The following is a 21,508-nucleotide window of genomic DNA, read 5'->3' as shown; positions in this document are numbered from 1 at the left end:
AATTTGGATAGAAGGTGCTCCCTGGCCAGATTGATTACTACGGTACTCATGATGAAATGTGTTCTGCACCTACTATGTTCTCTATGCAAGTGCAAAATCTCAACCCTGTTCCTGCTTAGTTTGTATTCACAATGACAGTCAATGAATACTTTAATCTACGCACACCGCCCTGAATCCCAGGGTACAGGTCTGGATGGCACCTTCACAATGCAATACAACTTTCTATCCACTAAAGTGGAATCCACCTTCAATGAATAGTCTGCTACAGCTGCACTGTCACAAGTGAAAACTCTCTATCAATCACAGCACAAGCCCACGTTTTGTTGTGGTGTATTACAAAGTCACACCCAAGCCAGGGAGCTCCTCCCCCACAATGAATATGGGGCACAATGAAGCACTTTGATTTATTTCAGGTTCTTTTTGATAAGGCCTCCAACCCGTCTTGCACAGAACCCAAACAAATACCCGGTGCCACAATCGACTAGGAACCAGGCCGGTGTGTATTAAGAATATATTTGTTAATTAATTTACACACTCTCAACAATGTCGGGGAGGAAAGATGGGTGTTCTACTTTACTGATTTATTTCAAAAGCCAACAAGTGAATTAACATATCACCATGCACTTCCATCTGTAACATGGAATATAGATCATGACGCCAACCTGATTGAAGAAAACAATTAAGAAGCTAAAACCTTTGTGGGACCCGGGCCCAGACAGGGTCACAAATCAGGACTTGAAAACAAATCCAGAACTGTGGGCACCCCTAATATCAGAGATCATTAAAACCTGTGTCCAGTCCCACTCCATTCCCAGATCTTGGAAAACCACCAACGTGGTTCCCATTTATAAAAAGCGTGATAAAGGGAACCCTGGAAGTTATCGCCCAATAGACCTCCTTGACGTGCTGGAAAAAATGTTTGGATCGCTACTGTTAGATAAATTCCAACTCTGGGCTAAATCCTCAAAGTGTACTGACCCATTTTAATCAGGCTTTGTTAAAAATCTGGGAACACAAGCTAGCATCCTGGTACTCAGTACTCTGAAGGCGAAAATACTGGAAGGGAGCCCAAGAGTATTTCTCACTTTCATGGACCTAAGCCAAGCTTTTGACAGGGTCAAAAGAGGAAAACTCTGGGAAAAGCTAACAACTTGGAGTTGCCCGCTCTACATCCTAGATCCCATCAAAACCCTATATTCAGAAACATCTATGCGAGTACATCTCAGTGGAGCAGGGTGAATATCCAAATAAATCACAACATTGCAGTGTGTTAAACAAGGATGTCTGCTGGCACCTGCCCTATATTTCGCTTATTTGGGAGAAATCATGGTAAAAGAGACCTCTTTACGAGCATTTCCCCAAAAGCTAGCAACGAGAAAATCAGCCGCCTTTTATATGCAGACGACATCATCCTGCTCACACCAACTGGCCTTCAACACAGACTTGATGGTTTGTACGAATATCTATGCGATAACGACATGGAAATCAACACCAGCAAAACAAAAATCATGATCCTGGAGAGACCGCAAAAGCGCCAAGATCCCAGCCGGTGGTTTATAGCGGGGAAACAGGTGGAGAAGGATCAAACCTTCAAATACCTGGGTATAACCATCAGCGGCGGCACAAAGGAAACAGCTATTCAGGAAACCCTTTAGGCAAAAACCAAATGCATAACCTCTCAAACCAAGAAACTGGATAGTAAATTTGGCCCGTTCTCTTTGAAACCAGCCATATATTTCTACAAAGCGAAAGCAATTCCATCGATTACTTACAGATGCGAAGCAATGCCCTCAATTCCGCACACAATCTGGATAAGACTGGAGGGCTATATAGGAGAAAGGTTTTGAACCTACCCACTTCTACTCCGATGGCCTCTATCAGGAGGGAGCTGACCCTTGTGTCTCTAAAGGCGGCAGTCGATCTAAATGACCTGATACTGTTCCGAAAGATGCTAAGCTCTAACCTAAACATTTTCGAGATACTTCGAGATGAGCTGAACAGTGGCAAAAACAAAATGCTGGCTAAGTGGGCACAAAAAAAAAACTCTCCTCTATGAGATTGATAGTTTGGAGGTGCAACTAGAAACAAACCCCACCAAAACAAAAACCAGACTCAAAGAGTGGGACTGGACTCAAACTTTGGAGGCTGCAGCCAAAAACAAACTTACAACGCACTTGCCGACAAACACCCAAAAGGAGAATCACACGGTCGAATACCTGTCCAAATTTCCAAACAAGAGTATTCAAACATCATTCCTAAGAGCTTGTCTAAATGTATTAAAAACAAATGAGATCAGGCGATAAGGGGACTCTGATTAACAACAAATGCTGGTTCTGTGACAAGGAATCAGTGGAAACAATAAGACATCTATTTCTGTCATGCAAGGGTATCACCACCAAAAGACTAACACACATGGGTCATCTATTTAAGAATTACAACATCTATGACAAGGAACTTTGGTGGAATAACTTGATGATATGTAAAAGCACAAAAGACGTGATCCTTGTAGAGCGATTCCTGCAAAGTCTTAAATTGGAGACACAAGAGGCTCCTCTCTAAAAGAAAATGCCCAGCCAGTGGTCTACGCCCATGGACACAAATAACGTTTTCTTTTTTTTCGTTTTTTGTAACAGGAACAAATGAGGTTCCATGGCGAATCTTGCAAAAATAGTTTATACAATTGAGACAAGATTAACAAAAAACATAATAATAATTTATTTAGCCAAAGATCACAAATAGATTACATCAGCCACCAATGTTGTGGCAACTCAAGAACAAAATGACTTCTGTATAGCGGCCACACACAGATATGCTGTCACAATTAATTCCTTTTAAATAACCCACCAATACAAGAAAAGAACAATTCAACCCACACAGTGATAGCATATTTTGTTAAGCTTTCCCCTAGCAACCCTCATCCTCTAAACATCAATTCGGCTTGGTTCCTTTGAATGGAAAGCATTGGCAGGGAGTGGGAACACAATGGGGAAATCAGATTTAGGGTCTGATTCACAGAAACAGGTGGTGGGTCAAAATCTCTAAAAAAAAATCTCGACTAACAATAAGGTCGAAAAAAAAAGACTGAAAAAAAGTCGAATTTCTCTTTTTTTAATTATATATTTATTTTGAGGTCCGGGATTAAAAAAAAAATGGCCAAAAAAAAAAAGAAATTCAAAAAAGGGGGTTAGGGGGTTAGGGGGTTTCGAATAAAAAAGGTCATTAAAAAGAAATTCGACTTTTTTTTCCTGCCTTTTTTTTCGAGATTTTTTTTCGAGATTTTTTGATTCGGTTTTATGACCATAAACCACAGAAACAATGTGAAAGGAAGAAAATCAATGGAAATGTGTTTTGCCACACTTAACGATAACACACAGGGCTTTGGGGTTTTTATCAGAACAGAAGGGGAAAATAGGTTTTGGGTTCGAATCACAGATGCAATGTAAGACAGAAAATGGAAATGGAAAATTTGCTTTTCAGAGCACAATGGGGCAATCGATTTTTGGGATGTTTAGCACTGTTGCAATGTGAGAAAGAAAATGCAAATAGGAAATTTATTTTGCAGAGCACAATGGTTACACAGGGGCAATTTTGTTTTTGCACCTTGCATATGCACAGGCACTACTGGGCTACCCACTTCTGATTTAACATGAAGGGGATCAATGGGAATTTTGTTTTATACGCCCTGCGCCCACACATGGAAGCAGGGTTTGGGGATTAATTCATTTGGCAGTTCTTTATGTCTATACCACCTCAAAACTTACTGGGAAAAGATTGTTGGTTTCGAATGCCAACACTACAGATCGTGTGAATTCAATAGGGGAATTCATTCATTTACTTTGATAAATATGCTAGGGATCTACACAAATAAACATGATATTTTCAATGGGGAAATAACTAAAACAATGCTGGAAGAATATATGGCTTACACAATCTGGGGTTTGGGGTAGTTCTACTTAGATGAGATGTCTGGATTTAGCATCAGGGAGCATCAGAACACACCGCTGGGATAGCAAAGGGGTCAGTCAAGGTCTCCTGTCTTTACACCAAGGGGTCTCAATCAGCTTTTATGTCTCCTGGCTCCTGTCTCCAATGCAAGACTTCAGCCTCTCTGCTGGGATGTTGTTCGCCAGGGATCAGCAGCAGGTCACCTCTCAGAATTATTGGAAGAAGTCCAGCTCTCATGAAAATTGGCTTACCTATAGGGCAAGTGACATCACAATGTGTCATGATTCTCGCGATAGGGATTGGTTGATTATCACTACCCCCTCCCACCTGTGTGCTGATACAACAAGGGGATGGGGGAGTGCTTTGGGTCAGCTGTGGGAGGAGGGAGCTTCATCTCACTTTGACAGGTGGGCTTGGCATGCCTTAGGACATGACAATCTCACAACATGTCAAGTTCCCTTATTTTCCAAATCTTTACATGTATAAGCATATTCATAAGAACTACATTTTAAAGCGAATCAGATGAGACTAGTTTGGAGTCTGCATGTCCTTCCTGTACAGAGATAAAATATTTCTTCTTTTACTCAGGATCCATATTAGTGAAAAATATGCCCTTTTACAGGCATCATATCAATTATTATTGGCATGCTTTTATCAACTTTCGCATCTCTGTGAATCACAGGAAGGCCCAAATCACATTTTATATTAATAACTTCAGTTGTGCTTACCCTACCAAAATCATTTTAGCATGGTTAAAAAGGGCTGACTGTCAACTTTAATAAAAGCCTGGAATGAAGGTTGTGCGGTGTACGCTGTCCTTATTATGCGATACAATGCGTTTCTCCCATTTTAAATCATGTGCAGTTTCACTCCTCATTTGCTGGGCCGCTACCTTTTGTTAAAGTTTCACTTATTCTCTTTAGGCACATGACATAAGCAGAGCTGCCTAATGGCCACTAATGCATTTTTGTGGGACTTGTGACCTGGAGGTCACACATGCTGCAGAACAGACCTGATTGCATCTGGTTTTCACTGCATTTCTGATCTCAAAAGTATTCCTGCTTGTATTTTTAAGGACAGGCACTTGATGTCTGAGGACAACCAGTCCTGAATCTCCAGGGCAGCAGAGGGAGGTCCTGGAGTTTAGTTTCACATCTGAAGAAATGACCATCCATGTACCCTGCAGCAAACAGCCTGTAAACTTGTATATAAATGCATTTTAAATTACCTCTTATAAGGCACAGTTTCAAAAATACATGCATGTTGCTTTGAAATTGTCCATGTAGATGAGCATGTGATAGGCAGAAGCCATGTTCAAACTTTGAAAATCTAGCGAGCATTTTGCCAATCATATTGTTAATCTAGATGAGGGAAAAACGAAATGCCATTCTTTTATTTATTTTACATGTAAAATGCTCTGTTTCACTGCAGCTGCTGGGAGCACAAACTGGTATTGGGCCTCATTACGACCCAGGCGGTAAGTTACCGCCTGGGCCGTGACTTTACCACCATGGCGTAAACTACGTTTACGCCATGGTGGTTGGCGGACTTACCGCCCCATTCCGACCTAGGCGGGGCGGTAAGTCCCCAATCCCCATTTACCCTTCCCCATTCCCATTTTTGCCCCATAGGGCATAATGGGAGTGGGGAAGGCGTTAATTACGCCACCGTAAATTACGGTGGCGTAATTAACATCAAGGTCCCTTAGCGCCATGGATTTTAACACCTGCTAAAAGCAGGTGTTAAAAGCACCATGGCGCTAGGGGACCTCGTAATTGGCGGTAAGGGGTCGGCGCAGCTAACGCTGGCGTTAACCCCTTACCGCCAGGGTCGTAATGAGGCCCATTGCATTTAAGATACTTTGCACTGCGGTTTCTGGAAATATCAGTGCAGTTCTCCATGGATTTGTGAAAACATCATTGCCACGTGTCTTTCTCACCCATCATGAAATGCATTGCGCACATTTTAGCATCTTCAGATTTTTAGGCCCACTTTCTTTCCTTTTGATTTGGGTTCCATTGGCCTTATGTTGGACATCATTTATGCGCTGGCCTTTTATTTCGGGGCATGGACACCTATGACTCTGGTCTCTTGATTTCTGGCAGCCAGGGGCTATATTTCACCCCACACTTGCTCGTGCAGCATTTTTCTCTTAGGTAAATAGCAGCACATGCCTCCCCAGGTCAGTGTTTTTTTGGCTTGTTTATCACAGCAACATAACAGATGTCACGTACTTCTGTGAGCATTGAACTATAGATGTTTCATACACTAGCTGTAGCCTGCGTTAGAGATTTCGGTTAGCCTGTTACAAATACTGTATTATGTATGTTTTACATATAGACCCCGGGTCCAGTCTGGAAAATTACATTCCCCAAATGTATGATCGTGGACAAAGCATTCCTCCCTCTGTGCCTCTGTTCTTATATCTGGTTGAAATGAGAGCACCTGGAAACTCGGGTGCTAGATGCATCTGAAAAATGTGAAGGTCGTTTGCCATCATTTCCCGTGATGTCTTTTGGGGGTGGGGTCAAATGACATCACTTCCAGTGACGTCATCGGGGGGTCAAGGGTCTTGTAATGTCACCTCCGTTACCCCTGACATTTTGGTGAAATGACGTCCCTGATGACATGAATATAACACAAATGCTCTCACAAATATAATTGTTGAAAACCACAGCAAACATTGTATAAGTCATGCACATATATACTGTTGAGCACATAAACTTGCAAATCTGATAGAGCATAAAGCATTAACACAACTGTTTTTTGCTAAAATGTTGCCATCATTTTGGTGACCTTTTCCATTAATTGAGGTACCAACAGTGACTGTGCACATACTGTACAACACACATCACATTCTTTCTCAAGCTGTATCAAGTGCTATGTGACACCAATACCTTTAATTTACATCTGATGGAATGATAAATCTATTCTCACTTTACCCTCATGGGCCAGCGTTTTCATCATTCTACTGGTGACAGTGTTTAGGACAGGAGGTTGCTTCTGCAGGGTCTTTCAGAAAAGCAGGAGTCAGTCATATTTCATTACCCACATTGTGTACGGTTTATGAAAAGTGTTGCATGCTGCAGAGGAATGCTGCTCACTTAAGATCTACAGGGACACAACTGCCAATTAGCAATGGCATTGAGGGTTTTTCTGTGTGTTATTAGGAGTAGCAGATGCTTGCTGCGGTATACACACAACCAAGAATCCGCCCCTGTCCTTTGTAAAATTTTTATTTGGATTACTCCATTAACAAAGAAAGACATATATATATATATATATATATATATATATATATATATATATATATATATATATATATATATATGTATTCAGTGAAAAAAACTTTGTTAAAGGGACGTTATGGTTAAGTTGCGCTACTAAAAAACCTATGAAATTCAGTAAAAAAACTTTGTTAAAGGGACATTATGGTTAAGTTGCGCTACTAAAAACGTATGAAATTCAGTGAAAAATGTTTGTTAAAGGGACATTATGGTTACACGTAACACCAAAAAAAACCTGAAATTCGACAGTTATGGTAAGCTAAGCAACCATAACTCACGCCACCACCGTGCACTGCTAAGACTAACACACAGGACATCAAAGATGACATCACAAATGTCAAAACAACATGACATTTCCCATAAAGATAAAGACATGCCATCTTCTTTAATGCAATCAACATTACCAGAGTCATTGTTCTCATTGTTGCAAAAGAAAATGCCAGCTCTAGTCATAAAAGCAAACATGCATCGGTTGATTAAGCACCTAACAACATTTTGCTGAGGACAAAAAACAGAACTATTGTCCCACACTGCCCTAGGTACCAAAGCAGAAAAAACATCCTTCGCATTTGGAAGCACTTTCATGACTGCCTGAACCAAGTTTTGCAGATATTGCAACAAAGTAGGGGCACTGACATAGCCCAAATGCAAAGCACCACAGTTGCGAACAACCACATGTGGACTATAATACCTAGCCTTATCCTGACAAATTTCTAGCATTGCCTGCAAATTAAAACCAGGCATAGTGCACCACACCACTTCCACGCCTTGTGTGTCAAAATGCTTAGCCACATCCCTAGATTTAGCATACTGCTCCAAACCATTCACAAACATATCTCCAAGCACCACCACCCTGACTTTCTCCACCTCCGCCATCTTCACTACAAACAACCTATCTCAATACGAAGAAGAACTTCAACACCTGATTGGCTAATCCTGAAAATACACTCCCATTTCATTATCAGAAGCCCCGGATGTGGCATAGCGTAGCGCGTAAGTAACACTAGGGCAGCCTTTCTACCCTTTCCACTTCACTCTCTGCACCGTTTGTTCATTTACCAGCCGGTCAAGTGGCACAGTGAGTAGAGCGATCACTTTGACATCTGTGCAGAGCCTGCTAACGCAGGTTAAACTCAGCCTTTCACCCTTCCGAGGTCGATAAATGAGCACCATACATCGTGTGTAATAATAAGCAGCGCTCAGATACCTGAGGGTTCGTAGCGCTATTATTATTATTATTCCCTCATTGGCTACTGTTAAGCAGTCACACAACCATCCACCAATCACATGCAAGACCTCTACATCTAACTCCATGATCACAATTCAGCACTTTAGATGTACTGTTGATCACTCCGAGTAAAAAAGCGCTGTGACTACAAAGCACCTACATCAACTACTAGTAAACTCTCCAACATTTCTACTTGCAGATTCATGCACATCCACATGCATGAACACAAAGTACAGGTATGAATATTTTTTGCACAATACATGTACATCTCTTGTATCAATGCATATAAACACAGCAACTGCCACCTGTGTAACATGTAAAACAAGCTTACTGTAATTTCTCCCATCTACTATGATCAAGTGTCACTTGCAAAGTTGTCTGCTCTCCAAATTTCTATTCACCCATATTATTAACTGCAATGTGCAAACTGTTATTTTCTTCATTCATTCTATCATTTGTGTGACCACTGCCACGTATTTAACCACATTTCAACCATGATAGCATTTAATGTATTATAGTGCATAAGATGTTCATACAATTCTCTTTCTATACATTCTCCATATTTCGCATACATTCTATCATTTCAACTTCCTTTACAAATTACTATATTAGTAATCACACACAACACACACACCTATCTAACAAAGTGTCATTTCAAGTTAAAAGATGGGAGAAATAACAGTATCATTATGGAAAAAGGCTTTCTAGAGTGTTATAAAATTACACGCAGCCAGGATGAGTACATGCATCTTTATTTATGCACACAGATAGCCAATATCATTTCAAAGGCTCCCAGCTGAAACAACGCCACTGCCTCTACAACTGTTCTTCCAATCTACACAGCTCTCTCATTCCAGCTGGTTGTCCATTGCGTTCTAGATTTCACAACAGCATTCAACTATGCACAGGTGCATTCATATCTATCACATCATCTACAACTATGTACAGTGTTGTAAAGCAAAACATACAGCATCTCCCACTTCCCTTCAGTCTGCAACACAAGCACCAGGTCCTTTTTTGCAACCCTTACTTTATTTCAGACTCTCCCATCTCCAAGCACCAAAGAAATCACTACTCACATTTTTGAAAACATATCACCTAAGCAGCCCACAAACCACAATCAAAATGTTTGGTAGCATTATATAGTTCTGCTGCGGTGGTTGTGGCCAGGGCCTATAGTATTGGGTGCTTGGCCTACGGCCTTCGGCCATGCACCCAAGACTCTAGGCCCTGGCCACAACCACTGCAGCATAACACACCCATAGAAACAAACACCTACCAAATGACCACAACCCAAAAACATAATACACCCACCTCAAAACTATCCACTTCTATAAAAATTCTAAAAAATGATTACAACCAACGTACAAACTCTTCGATACATACCCTCTTCACCCAATGCTCTTCTAACGACCCAAAACCAACATCATACTAAACTAAAATAGCCAGTATTGCGCCCACACAATCCAACAAACAAACTAACACACTTCATCTCACTATCCTATAAACACTATTACACTACTACCAATCAGTACTCACATTTTTGAAAACATATCCCCTAAGCATCCTACATACCACAATCAAAATGTTTGGTAGCATTGTACAGTTATGCTGTGGTGGTTGTGGCTAGGGCCTAGAGTCTTGGGTTCATGGCCTATGGCCTACGGCCTTCAGCCATGCACCCAAGACTCTAGGCCCTAGCCACAACCACTACAGCATAACACACCCATAAAAACAAACACCTACCAAATGACCACAACCCAAAATCATAATACATCCACCTCAAAACTATGCACTTCAATTAACAATCTAAAAATAATTACAACCAATGTACAAACTCTGCAATACATACCCTCTTCACCCAATGCTCTTCTAATGACCCAAAACCAACATCATACTAAACTAAAATAGCCAGCAGTGCACCCAGTGTTTAGCAAGTCAGCGGACAACTGCAGTGACGGCGAACACCGCAAACACATCACAGCCTTCTCCCACCTAGACAAATACAGCATTGGACCCATCTCTTACTCACCCGCCCTCTCCAAGCAGTCATACACACCAACACACTCACCAAAATTAGATTTATGCTCACTTCCAGCTCATGTCTGCGCAACCAATATGGCGGGTGCATCAAAACAATTTGACGCACCTCACGCCTCATCCCAGCCAATCAGAGAGCATGTCGCGTGTCAGCAGACACGACGTAAGACGATTATCCAATCGGTGTCCTGTCCGTGGAGCGAACAGGGAAGTGTTTCCGCGGAGCGGACTTAGATATCACACATTTTTTTAGACCTACTTTTTGGTAGTTTTAAAAAAAACTACTGGATGGATTTTCACAAAATTTACAAAATCACGCTTTCGGGACCAAGCCGCAGCTCCTGCTGCAAATTTGGTGAAAATCCATCCAACAGAAATGTTTTCTCCATTCAGTCTAGGGAAAAAATGAATTTTGGGACCCCCCCTATAACTTTGCCCCCCCTAGACTAAACCTCACTGAACTTTGAAAAATAATTCAGAGTGGGCCATATTCTTTTTTTGCAAAGTTTGGTGAAGATTCCTCCAGGGGGAGCGAAGTTATAAGCCGCCCAAAAAGTGCTCTTCCTATGGGTTTAGCAACTTAAGCATAACTACACAGCCCCTTCTTTTTTGTTCACTGCCATATCTAGACCAAGTGGTTTTATTTAGTGACAGTCAGAAACTTAACATTCAAAACGTATTACACTTATAGATGATTCTATTCTCACATGTTCTTACACTACTTTCCTTAGAATGTAATCGCATCTTATGATGTACATATATAGGGGAAGAAGCCGGCCTGAAACACAGCAATCATTTTTGTGCGTGAATACAATCATGTAGGTTATACACAGTTGCTAATGATACTGCCTCTTGTTTGCTTACTTTACTCTCCATATATAAGCTCCATATTTGTATGCATTGTGGTCTATTTATGTTTTGTGATTATTAGTCGAAATATGTAGTAAGTGATGCATTATTAGCTACTTAGTACATGTTTCACAGTACGGAAAAGTCTGATACAGAAGCATTCACCCTTTTATTATATAACTTTGGAAAATTACAAATATTGCACCTCTGTGGTGTATGCTGCAGCCAATACCTACATTTCTGTTTGAGTAGGTTCCTGTACTAGAAAGAACACTGCAATGGAATGTTCTTTAGAACACTACATTGCATAATGAAGTATGTAGTTTATTACACATCTCCCGATAATCCCTGATACTTTTTTTGCCAGCAATACATTCACAACACCTTGTATGAATAGTAAATGCACATGTGATGTCATCAGTGATGTCATCAATGATATTTGTGATGTCATCTTTGATGTCCTGGGTGTTAGTCTTAGCAGCGCACAGTGGTGGCGCAAGTTATGGTTGCTTACCATAACTGGCTAATTTCCAGGGGTTTTCGATGTTACTTGTAACCATAACCTCCTTTTAACAATGTTTTTTTACTGAATTTCTTAGGTTTTTAGTAGCGCAACCTAAGCATAACATCCCTTTAACAACGTTTTTCTCACTGAATTTCACAGGTTTTTAGTAACACAACTTAACCATAATGTCCCTTTAACAAAGATATTTTCACTGAATATAAATATAGATAATGGAATTGTGACAAATGTTTACTAAGACTCCCTTACCTTCCATTTATACAACATAGAAAATACTAAACCCCCTGCCCCGCTAGTGATTTTGATGTGCACAGACCATGCGCATGTCTGCATGCGCATGCGGTCACCATCAGCACTATCCAAAGACTTAGAGGGTATCTTCCATTATTGTATCATACAATAAAAACTCACAAACATATTCAAAAAGCACCACATAAATACATTACATTTAATTATAAATAAGAAGTAAAAACTGTATAAGGAAGACACCAACCATCCGCTGAAGTCGCATTTCCAATATAATGGAATATACCAAAACAAAATAAATATGCCTCCAACTGAATTACCCCACAGAAACTGCACAGCAAGAAGCAAGAGCATACTTACACGCCAGTAAAAGCAAAAGCTTGTAAAAAAGTAGCACGTATACTACATTTATTTCATATACTTATACAATTTCTGTGTTATGTACACTAAAACTAATATTTATTTTTTTTAACACAGAAATGTGCAGTACTTTGGAATGGCTGGAAGAGAATCTCCCACGAGATGAAATGAGTGAAGCGAGTGATAATAATGGCAGACACAACATTTCTCTATATAAGCCAATTAATAACCATTACTTTATATGTACTTAACACATTTTTCTAACAGACAAGACAAACAATAAAACTAATATACCAAAAGAAATAATAGAAGATCCTCTCAAACGAATGGAACTGAAAATGGATTTATTACTACAACACTTCAATCAACTAAAAGAGTGTATTGAAGACCACATTAAAGAAATCATTCAATACCACTGTCCCACATGTACCTGTTCCGCCTCTCCATATCGCAGCAAATTATCACCAAACCCTCCCCATCAAGAAAAACGGTACGATGAAACTTCCATCCCTTCCTCCCTCCCATACATCATATCCAAGCCCCTAATTCCCCTGTATTTGTTTCAGTTTCTGCTTCCCCCTCTCTTTCCTAATTTTTCTACTGTTAAACAATAATAACATTTTAAATGTGTTCTTAGTATATGCCCGTGTCTTATTTTATTCTTTTAAAAGGCAATCAGGGTGTCCGCGGACAGCGCGGCTGTCCGAAGTGTTCTCAATTAACCAACATGGGGATGTCCTAAAGATTTAGTACCTGTTCGTACTGTACGTAATTAAAATTGAGGTGTCCTTAGAACACACAAGATGTCTGCCTGTCGATAATTAACCAAAATGGGGGTGTCCTAAGGACACTATACCTGTTCGTACTGTTCGTATTTGAAATGCCGATGTCCTCAGAACACACAAGATGTCCGCTTGTCCGTAATTAACCCAAATGAGGGTGTCATAAGGACAACATACCTGTTCGTATTGTTCTTGATTAAAATGGAAATGCCCTCAGAACACACAAGATGTCCGCTTGTCCGCAATTAACCCAAATGAGGGTGTCATAAGGACAACATACCTGTTCGTACTGTTCTTGATTAAAATGGAAATGTTCTTAGAACACACAAGATATCCGCCTGTCCGCAATCACCCAAAATAGGGGTGTCCTAATAACACCCCCGCTGTTCGTAAAGTCCACAACCAGATTGAATATATCCGTAGAACACATATCCCGTCCACCTGTCTGCAAAGTTTTGACACACATTTATTTTATTCGGGGAGTTCAACATTGTTTGTAGAACACCTGCGCGCATGAGCATCACACACTTGGGTCCTACGAACATCGTGCCTCTCTGCAACTGTGTACCACACGTGTGTCGTACTTCTAATTAATTCGGTGACCCGAACACTGTCCGTAGAATACCCGCGCGCATGCGCACAATTGCCACTGTACATTTTGTGCGCTGCAGACAGCCGTCCCATTTGTGAACGTGCCTGTGACGTCATCATGTGACCACACCCACGCTGAGTGTGTGTCCTTATTTGCGGACACTGTCTGGGCCCCCTAACATTTAAAAGACTGTTTTTTCGAGCAATACAAGGTATTTTACAGTAAAAGTTCATCATTGCACATGTCCCAGACAATGTGCCTGCCGATCTACATGCTTTTTGGAACTTTTGAGCCCGTTCTTGGTGTTCGAAGTGTTCTGAGATGGCACGGTTGTCTGCGAAGCGAGCCCAAGCACCCCTATAAAAGGCCACACCCCAGAGCTGATCCTCATTCTGCTTTTGGATTTCCAAGATATACAACTGGACAATTGTACAGGTGGCTGTTCTTGGTTCCTCATTCCTAGTTCCTGGTTATTAACCTTCCAGATGGAATCCCAAATTGCTTCTGCTGCTGCTGCCTCGGCATCAGCACCCCAACCCCCTCCACCACCACTACGTCCCCAAGGGGCTACAGAAGGAAACAGGCATGAAGATGCAGAGGAGACGGATGAAGAGGATGAAGAGGATGAGGTAGTGGAAGTCCCTACTACTAGCACACATCGTGAGTCTTTTGTGTGGCGGTTATTTACCACCGTTGATGGAAAGTCAAAAGCTCAAGCGAACAAGGTGATCTGCACTCAGTGCCACATGGTGCTAAGTCGTGGCAAGGCTGGTTCGTATAGCTTTGGTACTACATCAATGAAGCAACACCTAAAATCATTCCACGATGGGGCTATTCGTAAGGTTGCACCTTGCGATATACATAGTAGGTTCAGTTCCTCTGCAGCATCTTCCGTTTCCACTCCGGTCACCACAAAAGACGGTCCTGTGGGACAGTGCATCCCTCCACCTGCCTTACAGGCCATTCATGATGCTGTTGACCCTTACCTTTCGAGGGTCACAATATTGTGCATGTACTGCAATGCAGTACTCTGCAGGAGGGAGAACCTTCGGACTGCTTTCGAGGCTACGCCAAGGCGCATCAGAAGGTCTGTGACCTACCTGAATAAGGCCCACCCTACATCTTCCTCTCTCCATCTGCCCTTTCTTATCCCTGTGGTTGGTGTCCCTTCCTTTACCCTCCTTTCCTTGTGTGTCATGTATAAAAAGATATATATATATAAAAACAACAAAACAAAAACAAAGGCTCTTTTCAGTGTCGCCTTTCACAGTTTAAAAGCAGAAGTGACAAATAAATAGTGCAGGTCCCTGTGCATTTTTTAGAAGTCCGCGTACATCTAAAAACTGTGCAGTGCTGCCCTGTCACAACCATTGCACTTTTCTCCGGGAGGAAGTGGTGGCTCTGAAAAGAGCCTTTTTGTCTTTTCTTTGTGTTTCGAAAACTTCAAATGGTCAACACCTACTGCGAAATGCATTGCTCCAATTCCAAAAAAGGTTGCAATGCATTTTGTATATTTCGCAGAAAAATCTGATTGCCGGCATAAGTAAGATGTACTCCATCTCTGTGAAAAATGTGTGTGCTACAAAACATAATGTTTTCATTCTGAAAAGAGGACATACCAACATCTCTCAAAAAGTCACAAAAAGCCTTGTTAACATTGCGCCTTGCTTCCTCCATTTGTGGACCAAATGAAAAAAAAATGCAGCCACATTTGTCGCTGTGCAATACAGGAATAAATTACTCTGGAGTTTGGATACATGTCCTTGACTTTCCCAAGTCCTTCTTTCATTACAAATTGTAAAGAGATTCCAGACACATGTCCTAAACCTTTCCCTCCACAATGAATAATAATAATGTCTGGATGATGCTGTATCACCAAAGAAGCACAGAGAGGTACCAAATCCACCCACTTCATTGCACGTACTCCATGCCAGTGTACTTCCACATGACAGAATCCAAGATGTGCAGCCACTCCACAGCAATCATCATGCACCTCCAACCAATTTATCCACGAATCTCCCAAAATCCAAACAATCTGCTTTCTGAAACACACAGCCATAGCCATCTGCTCTTCTATCAGGAAAAAGACCTACTGACAAACTCTCTCCTTACACAACACACACAGTAAACCTTATTGATCAATCCCTTGCTCTGCTCAGTTTCATTTGCATGCCACTCAACCCCAAAATCCCCAAATGTAATACGCTCTGTCCGCGAACAACCGCTCTGTCTGTGGACAAATGGAAACATTTGAGTGTGTGGGATGAAAAATTAAATAGTGTGCCCCATTTCCCCTTTGAGGTTGGCTCTGAAAAGAGCCTTTTTTTCTTTGCAGATGCTTCAGAAACACCTTTTATTTTTCAATTTATTTTTTTTCTTCTTATTTTCCTCCAAAAATCTTCACATTAGCTTCTCCAAAGCAACCCTTACGTTCCAAAACAGCATGGCATTTCCCATAAAAGATAAAGAAATACCATCTTCCTTAAAGTAATCAATATTACCAGAGTCAATGTTGTCATTGTTGCAAAACAACATGCCCGATTTAGTCATAAAACCAAACATGCCTCGGTTGACTAAGCACCTAGCAACATTTTTCTGAGGACAAAAAACAGAACTATTGTCCCATAGTGCCCTATGCCCCAACCCAGAAAAAGTAACCTTGGCATTTTGAAGGACATCCATGATTGACTGAACCAAATTTTACAGATATTGCAACAAAGTTGGGACACTAACATAGCCCAAATGCACAGCACCACAGTGTAGGACAACTATATGTGGACTATGAAACCTAGCCTAGACTAGAATTGCCTGCAAATTGAAATCAGGCACAGTGCTCCACACCACATCGACGACTCCTTTTGTGTCAAAACGGTTAGCCACATTCCTAGATTTTGCGTACTGCTCCAAACCATTCACAAACATATCTCCAACCACCAACACCCTGACTTTCTGCACCTCCACCATCTTCACTACTGTCACATCCCGTTCTTGTTGGAAATTGCCATGGCATTTATATGAGCGCTCTTCAACACACAGAACCCGTTAAAAAACTACAATTCCCATCTTCCTGCTACGTTGGTCACCTGACAAGCACGCACCACGTTGCCGTGTCTTCTGAAGACCGTATTTAGTACTGTCTGTTCGAGTGCCCAGCGCTCCTAAACTGTGTTAGTTTCGAGCGTTGTTTCCTGACTCCTGTTTAATCCTGAATCCTGTACTAACTCCAAACCTTCACCCCTGCCTTCTCTTCCGTTTTCCAACGCCCGCCCCTCTTCAACTGATTTCCCCGGAATCCTTGAACTCGGCTTGCATCTCGACCTCCACTTGCTAAAGTCCTTTGGCTGTGATGCTGAAAATACTCGAACACGAAAATAAAGGAACTAGCGTGAAGTAACGCTTATTTTCTTTGCCCTTCATTTTGTTTACTCCAATTCATTCTTTTTTGACACTGTTTATTTTGGACGCTTTGCTGAATCTACAATTGCATTGCTTTGGACATTTTGGGACGCTTTGCTGAATTTGATTTGGATCACTTTAGGATATTCTTTGGGACGCTTTGCTGAGTCTATTTCGGAACACTGTGGATTTTGATTTGGAACGCTTTGCTGACTCTACTTTGGAACCCTGTGGCTATCTTCTTGGGACGCTTTGCAGCACTGAAGTCCTGAGACACTGGTGTACCCCTCTTTCACCGTTGATATAAGAATCCCCCTTTGTGTCCATTACTAGTAGGTTACTGGTACATTTTGCTACGGAACAGGTAAGAGTGGGTACTTGGGGGGGTGTTGTTTGCTGTTGACTCGGCAATACCTGGCTGCATTCTGAACGTCTGCTCTGTTCTTCCCTCCTTTAGCTCTGCTGAGTCTGCTCCTGCCTTTTCACTCAAGCCCTCAGCCTGACAGGTGGAATAGATTCATTGTAGGCTGAGCTCTTGGGAGGGAAGTCTTTGGCAATATCACGTTAGAGACTTCGTGTTCGAAGACAGAAGGTTACTTTTCCGGAACTGGGAGAGTAGCATCTGCGGCAACTGGGATACCATACCTAGGTTGTGACAACTACACACATCCTCTCTCAATACGAAGCAGAACCTCAACACCTGATTGGCTAATCCTCAAAATATACTCCCACTTCATGCTCGGAAACCCCGGATGTAGCATGTCCTGTCTGCGAACAGCAGCGCTGTCCGCGGAGCTCGTAAGTAACACTCAGACTCAGGGCAGCCCTTCTACCCTTTCCACTGCACTCTCTGCACCATTTCCTCATTGGCTACTATTAAGCAGTCACACAATCATCCACCAATCACATCCAAGAACTCTACATCTAACTCTGTCATCACCTACAGGACCTACAGCAACAACTACTATAAAACTTCCCAAGATTTCCACTTGCAGATTCAAGCACACCCACATGCAAGAACACAGACTACAGGTATGAATATTTTCTACACAGTACATGTGCACCTCTTCTAGAAATACAATACATCCCGGGAGCTCAGCGGCAACATGCTTGCCTTGAAAGAAACCTCTGGGTGTTTAAGCGCGTTATAAATACGCAACTAAGACAAAATAATTATGCACCCAAAAAACAAACAATTCCTGTATCAGTGCCTCGATGCCCGCAGGCTGTGTAATCGCTTTAAAAATGTAAAACAAAATAAATAAAAATATGAACAGAGTAAATGCCACTGACCCTGTATAAACTGTAAAAATTAACTTACTGTCATTTCTCCCATCTGCTATGATGAAGTGTCACTTGCAAAGCTTTCAGCTCTCCAAATATTTGTTTACACACACACCTATCTATAAAAATATTGTTTCATATTATAAGATGTGAAAAATAACAGTATAATTATGAAAAAGACTCTCCAGTGTGTTATACAATTACACACAGCCAGGTTGAGTACATACATCTTCATTCAAGCACACACCTCATTACGACCCAGGCGGTAAGTTACCGCCTGGGTCGTACCTTTACCACCATGGCGTAAACTACGTTTACGCCATGGTGGTTGGCGGACTTACCGCCCCATTCCGAGGTTGGTGGGGCGGTAAGTCCCCATCAACCCATTTACCCTTCCCCATTCCCATTTTTGCCCCATAGGGCATAATGGGAGTGGGGAAGGCGTTAATTACGCCACCGTAAATTACGGTGGCGTAATTAACAACAAGGTCCCTTAGCGCCATGGATTTTAACACCTGCTAAAAGCAGGTGTTAAATCCTCCATGGCGCTAAGGGACCTCGGAATCAGGCGGTAAGGGTCGGCGCTGTTTACGCCGCCGTAAACCCCTTACCGCCTGGGTCCTAATGAGGCCCACAGACAATATCATTAGAAAGGCTCCCAGATCAAACAACACCACCGCCTCTATATCAGATCCACACCTTCACAAAGGCATATATTGAATGCTTTTATGTACAAACTCTGCCATTTACCCTGTAAAATAGCACAAAATGCATATGATTATGTCTTCTATCTCTTAACATCCATTAACATAACATTAAAAAAAACAAGTGTGCTCTATACTTTTACTATTATACTCATTCGAAAAACATTCAACTAATAGATTATAAATACAATATACAGGATGCACATAGGCAAAGAAAAGTGCAAAGCAATGTCTACATTAACAAAAGTGCTATAAACACACATATGCACTAACTTCTTTCTTTTACACTTTCAGTGAACACCAGTCTCCTGAAAGGCAGCAGCATCTGAAGTACCAACAAGGACTTAGAAGAAACCTACTCTTTCCATACAAAAAAAGTAAGTACAAAACTAACATAATGTTCTAACTGTTACTCAAACACACAAGCATTTTATTGTTGTAGAAGAAACAAATATATTAACCCTTTACCATTAGAGGTAGTATTAGTGCTTCCTTTTGCCAGCTACATACTTTATATTGTCATCTGAAACCCAGTATAGTAACTCACAAATACAAGAATAGCCTTCCCAACATGATGTGCCTGCCCATTGCACAATCACACACCTCCACAATCATACTTGCCATCATACTCAGACACTCTTGCACAAAGCACGCATACACTGCACAACAGCCCAACCCACACTTTCAGGCCGATTCATGGAATAATTAGCGCGGCGCAAGTGGGCAAAAACGTGCAAATCGCAGTGGAATAGCGAAAATCGCAGTGCAAGTGCGAAAATCGCACGAAAAGCAGCGCACGTCGATTCATGGAAGGCCGTGCGCGATAAAACCAGCGGATGTGCGATAAAAAAGTGCGCGGCGCACGTTGGCGCACGTTGGCGCACAGGCCATCTAACAGCGTGCGCCAGGTCACAGCGAAAATCGCACAGGCCACAGCGAAATTCGCACATAGCGCGGCGCACGCAATAAAAGTAGGCGGAACACGGGCGTAACACTCGGAATGGGGAACAACTTGCCAAAACGTGGGCGTCACGGGGGAAGTACAGGGCACAAGTGCGCGGAACGCCCACACGCTCGCCTACAACACGTATTCATGGAATAGAATAGGGGAAAAAAGCGCACGCTCAAACCAGCGCACAGGCACAAACACGACCGCCACAAGAAAGGAGGCGGTAGCGTCTCTGCGGCTGTAAGAAATGTGCGCCAAAAGGTGCGCCAACAAATAGCACCTATATACTGCCATGATGAATGTCCCATACTGTGGCCCTCCAGGAAAAAAGACGTGCAAAGGGGTACCCACAAACACGGACACCCGCTGACAAAAAATACGTGTGCATGTATACCGGGGTGCGCGGGAAGTGTCACACGCGATTTGCAGGGTACGTGCATCACAGGGGTTCGCGTGAAGTTATTCACGCGATCGGGCCTGGGGGAGCGGGCTACGTGTATTACAGGGGTTCGCGTGAAGTTCCTCACGCGATCGGGCCTGGGGGAGCGGGCTACGTGTATTACAGGGGTTCGCGTGAAGTTCCTCACGCGATCGGGCCTGGGGGAGCGGGCTACGTGTATTACAGGGGTTCGCGTGAAGTTCCTCACGCGATCGGGCCTGGGGGAGCGGGCTACGTGTATTACAGGGGTTCGCAGGAAGTTCCACACGCGAATAGCCTGGGCGCGTGTATTTGAGGGGTGCGCGGGAAGTTCCTCACGCGATCGGGCCTGGGGGAGCGGGCTACGTGTATTACAGGGGTTCGCAGGAAGTTCCACACGCGAATAGCCTGGGCGCGTGTATTTCAGGGGTGCGCGGGAAGTTCCACACGCGAATAGCCTGGGCGCGTGTATTTCAGGGGTTCGCGGGAAGTTCCACACGCGAATAGCCTGGGCGCGTGAATTTGAGGGGTGCGCGGGAAGTTCCACACGCGAATAGCCTGGGCGCGTGTATTTCAGGGGTGCGCGGGAAGTTCCACACGCGAATAGCCTGGGCGCGTGTATTTCAGGGGTTCGCGGGAAGTTCCACACGCGAATAGCCTGGGCGCGTGTATTTCAGGGGTGCGCGGGAAGTTCCACACGGGAATAGCCTGGGCGCGTGTATTTCAGGGGTTCGCGGGAAGTTCCACACGCGAATAGCCTGGGCGCGTGAATTTGAGGGGTGCGCGGGAAGTTCCTCACGCGAATAGCCTGGGCGCGTGAATTTGAGGGGTGCGCGGGAAGTTCCACACGCGAATAGCCTGGGCGCGTGTATTTCAGGGGTTCGCGGGAAGTTCCACACGCGAAT

This window comes from Ambystoma mexicanum, chromosome 5q, assembly GCF_040938575.1.
Source record: "Ambystoma mexicanum isolate Mex_15411 chromosome 5q, UKY_AmexF1_1, whole genome shotgun sequence".
NCBI classification, from domain to species: domain Eukaryota; kingdom Metazoa; phylum Chordata; class Amphibia; order Caudata; family Ambystomatidae; genus Ambystoma; species Ambystoma mexicanum.
This window is presented reverse-complemented; position numbering follows the sequence as displayed.